Source organism: Herpailurus yagouaroundi, unplaced genomic scaffold (assembly GCF_014898765.1).
Source record: "Herpailurus yagouaroundi ecotype Mexico unplaced genomic scaffold, PumYag 308, whole genome shotgun sequence".
NCBI classification, from domain to species: domain Eukaryota; kingdom Metazoa; phylum Chordata; class Mammalia; order Carnivora; family Felidae; genus Herpailurus; species Herpailurus yagouaroundi.
The window spans coordinates 1,911,338-1,928,911 of NW_024412525.1; the positions used below are offsets into that span (position 1 = coordinate 1,911,338).

The following is a 17,574-nucleotide window of genomic DNA, read 5'->3' on the forward strand; positions in this document are numbered from 1 at the left end:
AGAATTCAATAAATGTTAGCAGTGATTGTGTCAAAGTAAGGAAATTACAGATTCTTTCTCTCCTCCCTCTCTTCATTCTTGAAATTTTCTATAACCTTTTTTTTAAGGGCAGTTGTCAAAGGGCTGTGAAACCACTGATGCGCTGGGGCTAAAATCAGCCTGGGTCTGGTCTCCCATTGTCCCAGCTTGCCGCCCGTGCTGAGGTATCTGTCCGCCTCAGGAGCCTCACTTTCTTCATCTGAAGGATGGAGATGATCATGTCTGCTTGGGCTGCCTGGTAGATCAAAGGAAATCATGTTCTTGAAAGTACTTTGCAAGCTGTGGTGTTTTAGACAAACAAACCACAGGAGCCCCGCCCTTGGGATTGTCTTGTTCCAGGCCCGGCTGCCCCCTTCCCGTCCCCGTCACCACCACCCCCACCCAGGCCCTTGTGGAGACAAGAAGGGTGGAGCTGCTCTGGGTTTTTAAAAGGTCAGCATCAACTATACTCAAATTAAAAAAAATGTATTAAAAAAAAAAAAAGGTCAGCACCTGGTCAAAGCCTGGGCACATGGGCTGTGTGTGATTCTGATTTCATTCTTGTGACTAATTCTGGGCTTTTTTTTTTTTTTTTTTTTGGTACCTCCTTTGACCCCAGGGTTCTTTCTCAGGGCACAGTGTGGGAACCCAGGGCCTCCCGGGGTGATGAGTGATCTGGGGAGTTCAGAAGAATGGCAGAGTTGGCAAAGCTGTACTTGGTGATATGACTCACCCCCGTGTCACCACCCACCCCCCCATGTCACTCTGGGGGTAAAGAGAGGGCTCTGGACACTTGTGAGGACATCTCGGGTGGCAGAGTTTATCAGATCTAAATCCCTCCCTTACCCAGGCTGAGTGGCCGGCAGGAAGCTCCCTACCACCCCTGCTGGGCATCGAGCCCTCCAGCCTCAGTCCAGTGGGGAGAATGACGGAAAGACCCACAGCCAAAGGAGCAGGGAATGTTTGGTAAGTGAGAGGAAAAGAGGAAGCAAAGACGTGAAATCACTCTTCCTCGTCATTATCATCAAAGTCAAAAAGTGTTTATTGGGTGTGTAATTAATCACATTTTCCACGAGAGTGGACTGTGCCTGAGATTCACATTTACTCCATCGCAGTAACTTAGAGCTAGAGACCCATTTTCTCCGTTCTAAGAAGACACTGAGGATCAGAGGTGAAAGTCACTTGCTTAAGGTAATAATAACACCACTTAGGTCTCTGTAACACATCACAAATTTTTAAAAAGCACATACACATGATTTCATCAATTATTGTGACCCCGAAGCAAGCGGGAACGATTAGCTCCATTGTATCAATGATGAAACTGACAAGTAAAAAGGCTTGGTCAAGGTCACAGAGAAGCAAACATCGCAGCTCAAACCTTTGTTTAACCCTCCTGCCCTCTCTTCCCCTGCCATCCCGCCCCTGTGAGACCCAAAGAGATGATCTCTCCATTCTGAACCCAGTCATACTCAGTGACTCCCTGACCCAGGCTCTCTCTTAAAAATTTTAAGTTTCCAAGACAAACACCATTTGATTTCACTTAGATGGGGGATCGAAAAAATAAGGCAAATGAATAAGCAAACAAAAAGCAGACTCACGCCTAGAAATACACAGAACAAAATGGTGATTGCTCGAGGGACGGGGGGGTGCACAAAACAGGTGAAGGGGAGTGCGAGATACAGGCTTCCAGTTACAGAATGAATAAGTCACGAGAATAAAAAGTACAGTATAGGAAATATAGTCAATGATATTGTAATAGTGTTGTATGGTGACAGACGGTAGCTATACTCTTGGTGAGCACAGCATAACCTATAGAGTTTTTGAATCACTGTTGTGCACCCAAAATTAATGTAACATTGTGCATCAGCTATACTCAAATTTTTTTTTAATTTTTAAGAGTTTTCCTCTAATCGTTAAGTTTTCCCCTAATTTCCCTTGATTATTAATCACAGGTTCTTTATTAATAAAAATGGATATTATGGAAAACATAAAGGTAAAAATGAAAAACACCCATTATTACACCATGAAGAGACACCTTAGAATATTTTTCTGTGTAGATGATAATACAGACATGCCCCCCTTTTTTTTTTCAGCTAAATTGGGGACAATCTACTTGAGACCAAAGACTACTGTGTTCCCAAGTGTATAATCAGTGCCTGGCACAAAATTGGGACTCAGTAACTATATGTGGAATGTATATCATATACATTATTTTGGTGTCAAAATAATGTATATGATATACATTTTTTTATTTATAATATAAAATTTATAATATAATTTTTTTAATTGAGTAGGTTCTACACCCAATGTGGGGCTTAAACTTACGACCCTGAGATTAAGAGTCACAAGCTCTACCAACTGAGCCAGCCAAGCACCAATGTATACATTATTTTGTAGCCTGCTTTCTTCACTTAGCAATATGCTATATTTTATATCATTAGATATTTTTCTAAAACACGTTTTTAAGGTAACATTACATCAATATATGAAATAAAACCTCATTCATGTAACCAAGCCCCTAATCTTTTTTTATTACATTTATTTATTTTTTTAGTAGTCTCTATACCCAACATGGGGTTTGAACTCACGACCCCAAGATCAAGAATCACATGCTCTTCTTACTGAGTCAGCCAGGAGTCCCTAAGCCCCTAATCTTGTTTCAAGTTTTCGCCCTTATAAATAATTCTATGATGAACATCCTTGTACAAAGATTTTTATAACAAACTTTTATTCATTTCTTAGGACAAATTCCTAGAAGTGAAAGTATTCATCAAAGATTATAAACAATTTGAGACTTTCGGTACATTGTGCCAAATTGTTGAAAAATTTATATTCTCTCTAGAGGTGTTGGCATTATTATTTTAACAAATATTTTGTCAGTTTGGTTTCCACCAAACTTTGAAAGAATATGCCATCTTATTGTATTATTCCAAAGACTTTTTATACATAATGTGTGATCACAACATCCCTCTGAAGGAGATGTTAAAATAACAGCTAATATTTAATGAGCACACACTATATGAGAGGCATCGAGCTAAAGGTTATATATATTGTCTTATTTATCCTACAACAACTTTATGAGGTATAGAATTTATTGTCCCTGTTCTACAGACTAAAGAGTTGAGTCTCGTTGAGTTTATGTAACTTGCGCAAGTATCTTCTCTAAAGAGCTTGTATTATTATCCCCATTTTACAGATGGAGGAACTAAAGTCCCAAAAGGTTTGATGACTTGCCGGGGTCACACACACACAGCAGAACACAAATCCCATGCATCCTGGACCACAGCTCAAGTCAGTTTCCATCTTCTACTACTCCTCCAGCACCTGCCTTGCCCTGTTTATCACTAATCAGTACTAAACCAAGGGCACACTGAGGTCAAGGCCACCATTACTGGCCCTGCGGAGAAATCACCCTGCTTCTGTTATCAAAAGATCAGTGGTTAATTGATGGTTAATTTAATGTGTCAACTTGACTGGGCCACGAGGTGCCCAGACATTTGGTCAAATGTTATTCTGAGTGTGTCCCTAGGTGTGTATGAGATTAATATTTGAATCAACAGACTCAGTACAGCGGGTTGCCCTCCCCGACGTGGGGTGGGGGGGCCTCACCCAATCCATCGAAGGCCTGAAGAGAACAAAAAGACTGAGTAAGAGGGAATTTATTCTCTGCCGTCTGAGCTGCGACATCAGCCTTCTTCCTGCGGACTCAGACTGGGTTTGAACTTACATTATGGACTCTCTCCGGTCTCCAACTTGCCAGCTGCAGATCTTGGGACTTCTCAGCCTCCACAGGGGTGTGGGCCAATTTCTTATAATAAATGTCTTTAGAGATAGATGGATAGATAGATGGGTGGATTTAGAGATAGATCTATAAATAGACATAGAACTATATCTCTTCTGTTGGTTCTGTCTCTTTGGAGAATCCAGACTAATATAATCAGGGTCCTCTCACTAAGGAGAACTTGGGCATCTGACTGAGAGGGTGAATGGGGCTCTTCACAGATGTGCTGAGGTAAGGGGTCCAAATGGGAGAAACAGTGCGAAAACCCACCATGTTGCCTGCATAGTCCTAACTGGCAAGCGAAAGTGGAGGGGCTTGGCCTTGGTGGGCAGCAAAGCCTGAAGTGCAGACCCGAGACAACGGCTGCCAGCGTCTGGTGGAGGCTGTGGTTTGCCCCAGGGAGATGTGCTAGACACAGGGTGATTAATCTCACTCACCCTGCTCTGAAAATGACTGTCTTCATGATGTGCATGCTCACATCCCCTCTCTAATCCAATATGTCTCTTCACTGCAGCCCCCGAACCCCCCAAAGCGAGAAGGTCATGCCTTATACTAGCCCCATACTGGGCCCTATGCACACAAAGACACAACATACTATGTAGGTCACAAGGCTTGCTGAATTTCTATCTTTTTAAACAAAATCTTGGGTTGTTTTGTTTTTTTTTTTATAACCTATAGCTCCAAATCTTCTCAGGTTTCATTTTTTAAGTTCTTATTACCATAAAGAGAGAAAATGTCATATTAAGAGTAAAATAACTCCAGACCCTCCAGCCTAATTGCAGTAATTTTCTTGTTTGCACATTCTCTTCCCGAACCCTTCTCTATCATGGTCACATTTTACATTGCTGTTACTCATGAGGCATTCTGGTGTTTGGGGGTTGTTGTCACTGTTGGGTGTTTTTTGTGTTTTGTTTTGTTTTTGCAGAATATACTGTAAACGTTTTTCTCTGCCCCTATGTAGATTTCATAATGGTCGTTTTTGAAGGTTTCCCTCCGTGGGTAAACCACCATGTAACACAACAATCCTCCATATTAGACATTCAACTTGCTCAAGACCTTTCGCTTTGATAAATACATTGCAGTGAGCAGCTTTCCCATCTAGCTCAGGACTGGTTTTGAACGTCTGTTCCAAACCGAACGAAACTCCCTGACACCTGCTCCCCCTCCTTTAGCCTCTCTCCTTCGCTGCCTTCGTGGGATTCTATCACCTCTTCTGGTCTGTGAGGAGCAGAAACAGGGAAACCCCCTCACCTCAAGAACAGTGGCCATGGACTCATGGACAATGCATTTTGGAAGCACTTTGAAAAGTAGCACAACACATTAGTGGAATGAACGGCATGTCAGTAGTTGTTTATTATTATTTTAGACCCTAATGAACCAACGGTGAAAAACAATATAATGTAGGGCTTAGGGCTTTAGTCTGTAAACCAGTGCCACTGCCCGTGTTCAAGTTCCAGCTCTGCTTCTCACTTTCTTTGTTAGCTGGGTAAGTTATTCAACCCTTTCCAATTCAAAATCCTCATCTGTAAAATGGGAACAATGCTTCTTATGTCATTGGGCATGTGAAGGAGTTAAATGTGTTCAAATAGGAAGCGCTTAGAACTATGTGACACGTATTAAGCATCATATGTTTGCTACGATTATTGGGAGTAAAACAAACAATACAAACTATTGTTAACTGGAACTGGACTATACCGTGGCTTTGGATTTCTCTTCTCAAATTCATGGATTCAACACATTTTTATTTTGCATTTATGATGCACCAGTTAGTAAGCGAGGCCATGGGGCTACAGAAATTAAAGGCTTCCAGTCCCTCTACAGAACAACCACCGAAGCTCAAGTCTCTGTCCTACACACACAAATAAGATGGGAAATGTGGGCTTACTGGCGTAAAAGAAGGAAATAAAAGCCATGTGGACCGTTAATTGGGGGAATGTTATCTTTCTTCTTTCCTTTTTCTTGAAACTAAAAAGTACACAAAGACTTCTGTCCTATGAATAAGTCACTTTTGTAGATCATTGATTTCCAGAGAATTGGTTGATCACAGTGTCTCTTGAGTGAAAACCTGTGTATAGACCCAGGTTATTCTGTCTTTCAGGGCTGGGAATTTCCTGCTGAGCCCAAAGCATTCCCTGAAATGAGTGCGACTCAGAGACTTATGCACAGCAACAGCCTTGCTGAACAACTGTGTCCAGCGGTGGACAGTCAGCCCTGGATGGGGATAGGATGAGGGGACCTCTCTGGTCCCTGTCAGACCAAAGATTCCATAGTCCCATGAATACAGGTCCAATCTGTTTTCCAGAGATATATCGAATTTATTACTTTCAAAAATATTTTAAATATTTTATAAAATGCACTCATCAAAAGGCTGGAAACACATATCCATCATTTAAAAATTAAACAATCAGGGCGCCTGGGTGGATCAGTCGGTTAAGTGTCCGACTCCGGCTCAGGTCATGATCTCATGGTGGATTCGAGCCCCATGTTAGCTGTGTTAACAGTTCGGAGCCCGGAGCCTGCTTCAGATTCTGTGTCTCCTTCTCTCTCTGCCCCTTCCCTACTCGTGCTCTCTCTGCCTCTCTCTCTTAAAAATAAATAAACATTAAAAAAATTTTTTAAATTAAACAATCAAAGCAAAACAATCCATACACACACACACACACACACACACACACACACACACACACACAAAGGCAACAACTCGACCATGCCATCCATTACCACAACCAATCCCATCAAAAGGAGATCAAGGCAAGACAAACAACTTACATTAGGTCTGAATGTAAAATTCACTTATCAGCCCACTTAATAAACGCTTTTTGACACTTGAAAACCTGTTTCTCTGTGGTCCTACACCAAGAGAAATCCATGCATACATACTCTGGGTACTCTCAGAGGTTCAAGACCTGAAAGACTCCTGACCAGAGCCTGCCAGGGGCTCCCCAGCAGACTGCATGAATAGGGAAGTTATTTTAAAATATAATATAATAAATCACTACAGGCGTCTTTTGGGGGTTTTCTTATATCACAATCTGAATTTAGAAGGTAGGTCAATAAGAAGGTGATTGCTCACATCATAATGCAGTCTATTGGTTTTTAAGAAAAAAATTATTTTATTTATTTCTTTTATTTTGTGTATTAAAAAAATTTTTTAACGTATTTATTTATTTATTTTAAGTTTTTTTTTTTTTTAACGTTTATTATTTTTGAGACAGAGGGAGACAGAGCATGAACAGGGGAGGGGCAGAGAGAGAGGGAGACACAGAATCTGAAACAGGCTCCAGGCTCTGAGCTGTCAGCACAGAGCCCGACGCGGGGCTCGAACTCATGGACCGCGAGATCATGACCTGAGCCGAAGTCGTACGCTTAACCGACCGAGCCACCCAGGCGCCCCACGTTTTTATTTATTTTTGAGAGAGAGAGAGAGAACGAGTAGGGGAGGGCCAGAGAGAGGGAGACACAGAATCTGAAGCAGGCTCCAGGCTCTAAGCTGTCAGCACAGAGCCCGATGCAGGGCTCGAACCCATGAGCTGCGAGACTGTGACCTGGTCCAAAGTCGTATGTTCAACCTACTGAGCCACCCAGGTGCCCCAGAAAAAAATTATTTTAAATAGAAACAGAAATCACCTTGTGCAACCTCTAAGAAAATGGTTCAGGCAACAATCATTGGTGGGTGCTAAAACCACGAGGCGAGAGCTGGACTATTACAAGATGCTGACGTGTCGCCTCAGGGATTAGTTCTCAGTGATAAGAGAGACAACACGATGTGACAACCGAGGATGGTGAGGGTGAGGGTGGAGGATGACGAGGCGGATGGGATGCCCAGCACCACTTGTGAGGTGTTCTTGCCACAAATGATGAGCCGAAATCTACTCAAGCCTTTGCCGCTAATGTCCAGGTTACAGGAAATACGGGGGTCAGGAGTCAGTTAAATGACAATGCGAGGAGGCAAGCAGATAAAACACAGAATGTGGGGCATGAGACAACTGACCTGATTTCAACAAGGCACTGACATGATAAGAAAAAAATCGGGTGGGGGAAGGGGACCTACACAGGATTAAAAGAGCCAAATGCAAAGTGTAGACCTTACTTGGATCCAGATACAAACGGACCAACTTGAAAAGACTGTTGACAGGACGGTCCTGAGACCTTGAAAGGACAACTTGAAAAGACCTTGAAAGGACAACTGGGGAGCTTTGAATGTGACTCGGTGTCGGGTGATATTAAGGAGTTATTGTGGTAACAGTCATGTGATTATGTAAGAAAAGTGTCCAATTTTTTTCATAGATGCGTTCTGAAACATCTGCACGTGATATGTCACCATGATTAGGATTTTCTTTAAAATATTTTGCTAAAGGGGCACCTGGGTGGCTCGGTCGGTTAAGCATCGGACTTCGGCTCAGGTCATGGGTTTGAGCCCCACGTCGGCCTCTGTGCTGACAGCTCAGAGCCTGAAGCCTGCTTCAGATTCCGTGTCTCCCTCTCTCTCTGCCCCTCCCTTGCTCATGCTCTGTGTGTGTGTCTCTCTCTCAAAAATAAATAAACATTAAATTAAAAAAATAAAACAAAATATTTTGCTAAAGAAAAGGTAAACTGAGGAAATATAGGGAAATGTTGATATCAGTAAGTCTAGGTGATAGATAAATGAGAGTTCATTATACTAGACTCTCACTTACGTTGGAAGGTATTCATAATAAAAAGTTTTAAACTACTAATTTTAATTACAGAAATTACACATGAATAAAGAATACATTTTCACAGCAAAAAGTCCACACAGAAATGCTAAGTAAAGCTCAACTCCTCTTTGCCCCCCAGTCCCTAGGCCAGACTCCACCCCAGCATTTGGGTGTATAGAGACTATTTTTCAATTTCTTAGCTGCTCCTGCTAGAATCCCAGCTCTCAGCAGTGGGCAAGGATATAAAATAGACATCACCTACTTTCCAGCATCCAAGGCATTTTTGAAGCTTCTTGGACAAACTAACTGGTTTCTCCTCCCTGGTTTCAGTTTTAGGGGGCTTTTTGTCCATCATGAGCACCTAGCTTCAGGATCCTGGCTTCAGGATCCTCCATCAGACCCAGCATGGCGTCTTTCAACCATTCCATAGGACCAGCTCAGCCCTCTCTCTCCACCAACCTCCCACAGAGCTATCAAAGCACTGAGAACACATCAGTGCATGTGTTTATGAACAAATAGATGGAAATGCACTGACCAGGTGCAGAGGGGTTGGGACAAGAGCTTTGGGGTGGGAGGTGTGAAGAGGTCACACATCACCAGGTTTATGGACCATTTCAATTGATTTCAACAGCATTGTACCTCAAATTAAACCATCCTCCCTTTAAAATACACCCTTTTCTCTTCCTTTCTCATCATGTGGAGTATTTTAAGAGGAGACAGAGGCGTGAGGTACTAATTTGTTTCTAGTTAATCCATGCCAAGGCCCCAGGCCCGGGCCTGGTCACAGGAGGAAGGTGCCCTTTGAAGCCTCGAGCTGCAAAACCACAGGAAGTGAAACTTGGTCACCAGTAAACAGGTTTGGACCACTGAAGATGTAATTATCATGCAGAAGTTTCTTGCTTTCTTTTTTTCCCTGAGAGTTGGGTGTGAGGACGAGGAACTTATTTTTCTTTTAAGACGAAGAATGTGGAAAAAAATGTCTCTTAAAAAAATCACTACCTTTCCTTAGGTGCCTACTATGGGCAAAGCATAATTCTAAAAAGCATCTTTAAAAAAATGTTTATTACTTAAAAAAAAATGTTTAATGAGCCCCAGAGAGAGAAAGAGAGAGAGAGAGGGTGAGGGGTAGAGAGAGGGAGACAGAGGGTCCGAAGAAGGCTCCACGCTGTCAGGGCAAAGCTCGATGTGGGGCTCGAACCCACGATCTGTGAGATCATGACCTGAGCTGAAGTCAGACGTTCAACCAACTGAGCCACCCAAGCGCTCTAAAAGGCATCTGATCTACACCCCCATTTTATATATGAAGAAACTGAGGCTGTCTGGCTCCAAAACATACTTTTTATATCTCTCCTAAACTAGGTACCTGAGCTGGTTAATAACCACCTACCAGGCAAAGTGAGGAAAAGGCCCCATGTAGGTCAAGTGCTATTTTGGAGGGCACCTCTATCTCTAGGCCTTTGAGAAAAGCAACCGGTTATTAGAATTCTGATAATAATCCAGCCCCAATGAGAGCCGCAGGCACCGCCACCCCACCCTCCACCTTTCCCGCCACGTCTCCTGTCAGCTGCCCAGTCTTCAGCCTTCCGGAGGTGCAGCTCAGACAGGGGCTGGGTGGCCAGGGGTCTGCTCCCAGGGGCCTGGGAATTCTCTACCACACATAACCCTGCCAGGGAAGAAATGCAGTGGGGACCAGGCTGACAAAGTGTCTTTACTACATGCCATCTGACTACAAGCAAATATGAGCTTTCTTTGTGGGAACTGGAAGGGGGGGCCAGTGTGAAGAGCTTGGAGCAGAGGTGCCCTCGGGACCCAGGTGTCCTGTCTATCTGGATGCTGCCACATTTGAAAGCCCCCCAAAAGTCACTGCTCTCTTAGCTCTGGTATTTAGCTTTGTATCTTTGTAGTGGTGCTGTTTTTAACATGACTCACTATCTTTTCTTAGTTTCACGTTCTCTGTGGGTCTCTAGAAACAGAAGAGGGAATGGCTAGAGCCCAGGGCCTTCGGGCCTGCTGGGCAGTGGTCCCAGAAGGAAGGGAAGGTAGGCTGGGGACTTGGGGCTTGCAGTGAAGGAGGGGCCAGGCCTGATCTCCGGAGAGGAAGGGTCCACGTCCTGCACCAGCTGGGCCGTAAGAAGCATGGAAGAGTCTCAGGCCAGATTAGAGCCTACAGACAACTCCACTCTGCCCTCCATCACTTTAGCTCTCAGGATTTTTTTCTCCAGGGCGCAGGGAAGAAAGACCAGAAAGTAGTTGGTCCAGACCCAAGAGCGCTCAACTCTCGCCCCCTGGTGGTCCCACCGGGGAGAGCAAGTTACAACAGGGGCTTGCAGAGTAAGGGACAGGGGAGGAAGGCGGCTCAGAGGCCAGTGCTCTGTACAGGTGCTCAGACATAATCCTGCGGTCCCTGGAATCCTGTGGAAGCCCTCGTGGCTAGGAAGGAGAAGCTGGAGAGGAAGGGGTAGAAGGAACGAGAGAAGGTGGAGGAAAGATGAAAGAGAAGAGAGAGAGGAGGCGGGGAGGGTAAGGGGCAGGACCCTGAACACTGTGGAGAGGACCGGGCCGCCTTCAGAAACCAGCTGAGAATTGCTGGCCTGGAGGATGCTGGTGTGGCTTGGGGAAGTGGGTCCTTTCCCATCTCATGCAACTTGGGAGTCTGAGTCCCAGTGATAGGTCTGCCCTGCACTCCAAGCAGCTCCCTAGACTCCGTGTCCCCCAGCCCCAGTTTCTTAAGGGGGTGCTCTTCCCTTGAGGCAGTTAAGTACAGCTGCCTGGCTTGACCCCCGAAGTTGGTCATATGCCTTTCCCATAGCTACTCACCTGCCTGCAGCCAGCCTGCGCCCCGTCGAGCAGGTTGTGGCCCACAGAGGCAGAGGCAGATGGGCACTGCCCCTCCTGCACCTGCCCCCTGCTGCGAGCTGCAGGATGCGGTCAGGAGAGGAAACAGGGCCTCCGGCTCCAAGTCATTCTGGGGTTTCCAAAGAGCTCCTTGCTGAGGGCATCGACGGGGCACTGTCTGGGCCGCTGAGAATCGACTCATTCTCCTCATCCAGCCCATAGAGGAAGGAGAGGGGGAGGGGAGGATGGACAAGGTGAGCCTCATCCTCTGCTGGGCCTGCGACCCCGAGGCTGCCTGAGTCAGCAGCACCCGTGGGCAGGGAGAGGTCTGGGGCGAGTCCCCATCCCAGTGTGTGTGGGAGGGCTGTGTGCAGTGCAGAAAGGCAGCCGCCCAGCCCCCGGGAGGCTTTTAGAAGCTACGCCACGGAGATCCCAGCTTGTTCCTCTTTCTCCTCTCCAGCAAGAGCTCAGAGAACTTTTCCCAAGACCCCTCCTCTACCATTTCTCAGGAATAACCACCTGACAGAGATGAACGGTTGCCCCTTCAGCCAAAGTGAGGAGAGGAATGTACTGGGGACTTGATAACCTCTCCCAACTTGCACCCCTTCCCTTCCTTCCATAGGGTGAACCAGTCCGTTCCCAGTGAAGGCTCTGGTTTCTGCTTCCAGGACACTTGCTTCCCAAGCCCCGGCTTCAGCAGACCCCGTTCAAATCAGCCCCAGGCCCTGTGCTCAGAGCTGTGCAGCAGCAACTCAAACTTCAGCCCAAGGAGGGCAGACACATTTTTCTTGACTCCTTCTGAATAAAAAAATTTTTTAAACGTTTATTTATACGTGAGAGAGACATAGAGACAGAGCAGGAGCAGGGGAGGGGGAGGTAGTGAGAGAGGGAGGCACAGAATGCGAAGCAGGCTCCAGGTTCCAAGCTGTCAGCACAGAGCCCGACGCGGGGCTCGAACCCACATACTGGGAGATCATGACCTGAGCCGAAGTTGGACGCTTAACCGACTGAGCCACCCAGACGCCCCTTGACTCCTTTTGATTTTTTAATAAAAAAGTCAAATGTGTACAAATCAGATTTCGCATAAACATTTGGATTTCCAGCATTTGTTTTTAAAATAGAAGCCCTTTGCTTGTGACATTTGCAGTGACAACCCTTTGAGACAGAACCTCAGTGTTGGAATGTGCCATAGTCTCTACCACGCCTTTCCATGCTCCCCTCCAGCTACAACACATGCCAAGGCCAAGGTACAAGTTGTAGTGGGACAAACTAAACACGGCCATGTTGGAATGCCAGAATTCTTCTACCTGACGTACTTCATTCCTTCACTTTATCTGATAGGCCCTTTAGGTGTTTGATGTTTTCCAACCACTGGTTTAGGGCTATGGAATTAGAAAGATCTGTCTTCCAATCCTGCATCAGTCATTTACTGGTTGTGTGACTTTGGGGTGTGTGGGTGGCTCAGTCAGTAAGGCGTCCGACTTCTGCTCAGGTCATGATCTCGCGGTTCACGGGTTCGGGCCCTGTGTCAGGCTCTGTGCTGACAGCTCAGAGCCTGGAGCCTTCTTCAGATTCTGTGTCTTCCTCTCTCTCTCTTCCTCCCCTGCTCATGCTCTGTCTTTCTCTCTCTCAAAAATAAAATAAAAATTTTAAATGTAAGACAGGAAGCCATCAAAATCCTAGAGGAGGAAGCAGGCAAAAATCTCTTAGACCTCAGCCACAGCAACTTCTTACTCAACACGTCTCCAGAGGCAAGGGAAACAAAAGCCAAAATGAACTACTGGGACGTCATCAAAGTAAAAAGCTTCTGCACAGCGAAGGAAACAATCAGCAAAATTAAAAGGCAACCGACAGAATGGGAGAAGATACTTGCAAGTGACGTGTCGGATAAAGAGTTAGTACCCAAAATCTATAAAGAACTTATCAAACTAAACACCCAAAAAACCAAATAATCCAGTGAAGAAATGGGCAAAAAACATGCATAGACACTTCTCCAAAGAAGACATCCAGATGGCCAACTGACACATGAAAAAATGCTCAACATCACTCATCATCAGGGAAATACAAATCAAAACCACAATGAGATACCACCTCGCACCTGTCAGAATGGCCAACATTAACAATTCAGGCAACAACAGATGCTGGCGAGGATGTGGAGAGAGAGGATCTCTTTCGCAATGCTGGTGGGAATGCAAACTGGTGTAACCACTCTGGAAAACAGTATGGAGATTCCTCAAAAAACTAAAAATAGAACTACCCTACGACCCAGCAATTGCACTACTAGGCATTTATCCAAGGGATAGAGGTGTGCTGTTTCGAAGGGGCACATGCACCCCCACGTTTATAGCAACGCTATCAACAATAGCCAAAGTATGCAAAGAGCCCAAAGGTCCATCGATGGATGAATGGATAATGAAGATGTGGTATATTTATACAACGGAGTATTACTTGGCAATCAAAAAGAATGAAATCTTGCCATTTGCAACTACGGGGATGGAACTAGAGGGTATTATGCTAAGTGAAATTGGTCAGAGAAAGACAAATACCATATGACTTCACTCATATGTGGAATTTAAGAGACAAAACAGATGAACATAAGGGAAGGGAAGCAAAAATAATATAAAAGGGAAGGGTACAAAACATAAGAGACATATATAGAGAACAAACAGAGGGTTGCTGGAGGGGTTGTGGGTGGGGGGATGGGCTGAATGGGCAAGGGGCATTAAGGAGGACACTTGTCGGGATGAGCACTGGGTGTTATATGTAGGAGAGGAATCACTGGATTCTACTCCTGAACTCATTATTGCAGTATAGGCTAACTAACTTGGATGTAAATTAAAAAATAATAATAATAAACAAATTAATTAATTAAATTTAATTTAAATTAAAAACAAAAGAGAGGGACTTAACTGGTTGTGTGGCTTTGACGCAATTACTTAGCTTCTCTAGGCCTCAGTTCCCTCATCTCTAAATGAAGATAATAGTAATGCTACAAATCCCCAGCTACAAACTCAGGTTTGCAAGGCACACAGGTCGTTTCTTTTCTTTTAAATCAATTTGATTCTGTTCCGGGCCTGCTGGGATGGCAAAAACCGGCTACTTTCTCCAGCAGAATCCTGAAGGTTTAGGGGGATGCCAGAAAGCAGGGTAAGGGTGGACATCTAGATGCTGTAGCCCCCAGGGACCTCTTGTAGCCCGGGCTCCTGCTTCCTGGATGTGTTTGGTGCAAGAGTCTGTCGAGGCTAGAAACTTGGGGCCCGGCATCCCACCTCCCAGCCCCACTGAGGTCTTGCCGCCTCTGAAGGGCATTGCATGAAGGTCCTTGCTGCTCGGGACACACACCATTTTCTTTCGCGCTCCCAGGCCATGGCACCTCTTCTTCCTGGCTCTCAAAAGCCACCTCGCTGCCCTTGTCCCTGGGGACCCCTGGCACTGTCTCAGCAGGCTTAGGGCTAAGGCCTTTGGGAAGCTTCCACTTTCCACCCAGACAAAAGAGAGGGGTGAATGGGAAGGGAAAAGGAATGCAAATCAATATTTCAGCAAATTGTCCCACTGCATGAGTGATGATAATAATAATGTTTACCTTCATTTTTTTAAATGTTTATTTATTTTTGAGAGAGACAGAGACAGAATGTGAGTGGGTTAGGGCGAGAGAGTGAGGGAGACACAGAACCAGAAGCAGGCTCCAGGCTCCGAGCTGTCAGCACAGAGCCCGACGCGGGGCTTGAACTCACAAGCTGTGAGATCATGACCTGAGCCGAAGTCGGACGCCGACTGAGCCACCCAGGTGCCCCAATAATGTTTACCTTCAAAGGCACTTTCCCCTCTGTCTACCCCTTAAACGTGCCCAGGATCCCACCCCCTTCCCTGTCCTGTTCTCATCGTCCACACCCTTCCTGGGTGATTTTACCTACTCCCAGAGCTGCAGCTCTGTAGTGGCTCTCAAGCCCCCTTCTCCAAACTTCCTGGGGCTTTAGAACCCCCAGCCAGGCTGCTCGCTGGACATTACCTTCAATGTCCTCAGGTGAACACATCTTACGCTGAACCCTCAAGCTAAAAACCTGGGAACCCCTAGACTCTTCCCTCTTTTTCCCTGCCACGTCTGTAGTCGGTCAACTGTGAAGTCAGGCCAGGTCTACCTCCTAAAAAGCTGTTTCTGAATGCTCCCCGCTCCATTCGCTCATTCATCAAAGTGATCTAAAACAGAGTCTGCCTAGGTTCCGGATCGACGGTTTTCAGTAGTGTGATGGATCATTTTAGGTGTCAACTTGGTTAGGCCCGTGGTACCCAGATATCTGGTCAACCATTATTCTAGATGTTTCTGTGAAGGTATATTTATTTTTCTATTTTTTTAAAGGTTTTATTTTTAGGTAATCTCTACACCCAACGTGGGGCTTGAATTTACAAGCCCGAGATCAAGAGTTGCACACTCATCTATCAAATGAGCCAGCCACGTGCCCCTCTGTGAAAGTATTTTTATTTTTAGTTTTTTTAATGTATTTATTTTAAGAGAGAGATAGAGAGAGAGGCAGAGAGAGCTAGCACAAGTGGGGGAGGGGCAGAGAGAAGGAGAGACAGAATCCCAAGCCTACTCTACACCATCAGTGCAGAGCCGGATGTGGATGCGGGGCTCCACTCGACTCTTGAACCGAGAGATCACGACCTGAGCCAAGATCAAAAGTCTGATGCTTAACCGACTGTGCACCACCCAGGTGCCCCTGTGAGGGTACTTTTAAATGAGATTAACATTTAAACCAACAGTAGACTGAGTAAAACAGATTATCCTCCATAATGTAGGTGGGCCTCATCCAATCAGTTGAAGGTCTTAACAGAAAAAAGACTGACCTCTGATGAAGAAGGAATTCTGCAAGCAGACTGCCTCTGGACTCGAACTGCTATCTTCTCTGGGTCTCCAGCATGTCAGGCCACCCTGTAGATTTTGGACTCGACGGCATTTCCAACAGAATGAAACAATTCCTTAAAATAAATCTCTTTCTCCATTTCTCTCTCTCTCTCATATGTATTATATACATATATCCTATTGATTCTGTGTCTCTAGAGAACCTTGACTAATACAATTAGCTTCTCTTCAGTTTCAGGGTAAAAACCTTAAATCCTTACTTAGCCCACGAGGCTCTTCAGTCAATTTAGCTCAAATAGTGCCTCTGTACAAATGAGAAAAAGTCACCACCTCTAGGCAGGGCACACAGCTTGGTGGGTGGAACACGGGTGAGCCCTCCCTCTTAGTATGGTGGAAACGTGGACGACCAGACAGAGCTGCCCTGCTTCCTGATGAACCTCTGCCTGCCACTTTAGCCTGGTCTTTGTTTTCATTCTTTTCCTTCCTCCTCATCCGACACCCTAAGGTCCGCGCAGCTCCTAGGTCCCCGTGCTTCTTTGCCACTATGCGTTTGTATATCCCGTCATAGCTGCCTCAAGATCCTTCTTGCATTCTCCCGCCAGTTCCCCGGGCACATGCCTTCTCCCGCCAGACTTTGCGACCCTCAGCCTGGCCCAGCCGCGCGCACCGCCTCTCTCTCTCTCTCTTTGCTCTGAGTTTCAGCCCTTGCTTCATTGATGCTATTGCTACTTGATTACTCGCCTAGGTTGGGGAATCATCCTGGGAAGAATTTGAACTTTGATCCACCGTGCTGGGCACTCGTAGGTGCTCCATAAACTTCTCGCACAAACGAAAACAGGGACGTGTGAGTGAGAGAGAGTGAGTGAACGGATGGAGGGAGGGAGGGCACCAGGCTAGCGGTAACAGCAGGAGGCGCTCACCGGGAGTGGGCTCCTTTCCTTGCGCGGCGGAGCCCGGCCAGCCGGCGCCCAGGAGGAGGACTGGGCTCGGGCCGGAGGAGGGGGAGGCGGTTGCGGCTGCGCCAGCGCGCGGTGGCTCGGCAGCACCGCGGTGCCCAGCGAGGGGGAAGCGGACTCGCGGGGAGGGGGGACGGGGCCGGCGGGGGAGGGGCGCGGCGCCCTCTTGCCGGCTCCTCTCATTCTTTCACCCCGGGGTCTCCAGGAATGGAAACGGCCCCCGGCCAGGCCGGAGCGCGCGGATGAAAGGCGGCCCTCGGACGGAGAGAGGAGCCTCCTCCCGCCTGGGCGGAGGAAACTGGTAGTGCCGGGGGTGTCCCGCCACACCGGCGTCCCAAAGCGGGAGAAGGGGGCAGTCTCGCCCCCCCGGGCCGGGGTCCCCAAAGGGTACCCATTCTCGCTGGCATCTTACCACCCCGCCATGGGGTCCCGCCCCGACTCTTGGAT

General features: G+C 46.4%; 1 long non-coding RNA gene across 1 annotated transcript; it reads right to left on the reverse strand.

The window, feature by feature from the left end:
• Nucleotides 1-51: 51 nt before the first annotated feature.
• LOC121021602 (uncharacterized) lies at nt 52-17,479 on the reverse strand. The gene is made up of 2 exons (XR_005786599.1): nt 16,156-17,479; nt 52-274 (listed from the first exon to the last, which is right to left on the reverse strand). It is a non-coding gene; the product is annotated as an uncharacterized LOC121021602 (long non-coding RNA).
• Between the last annotated feature and the right edge of the window lie 95 nt (nt 17,480-17,574).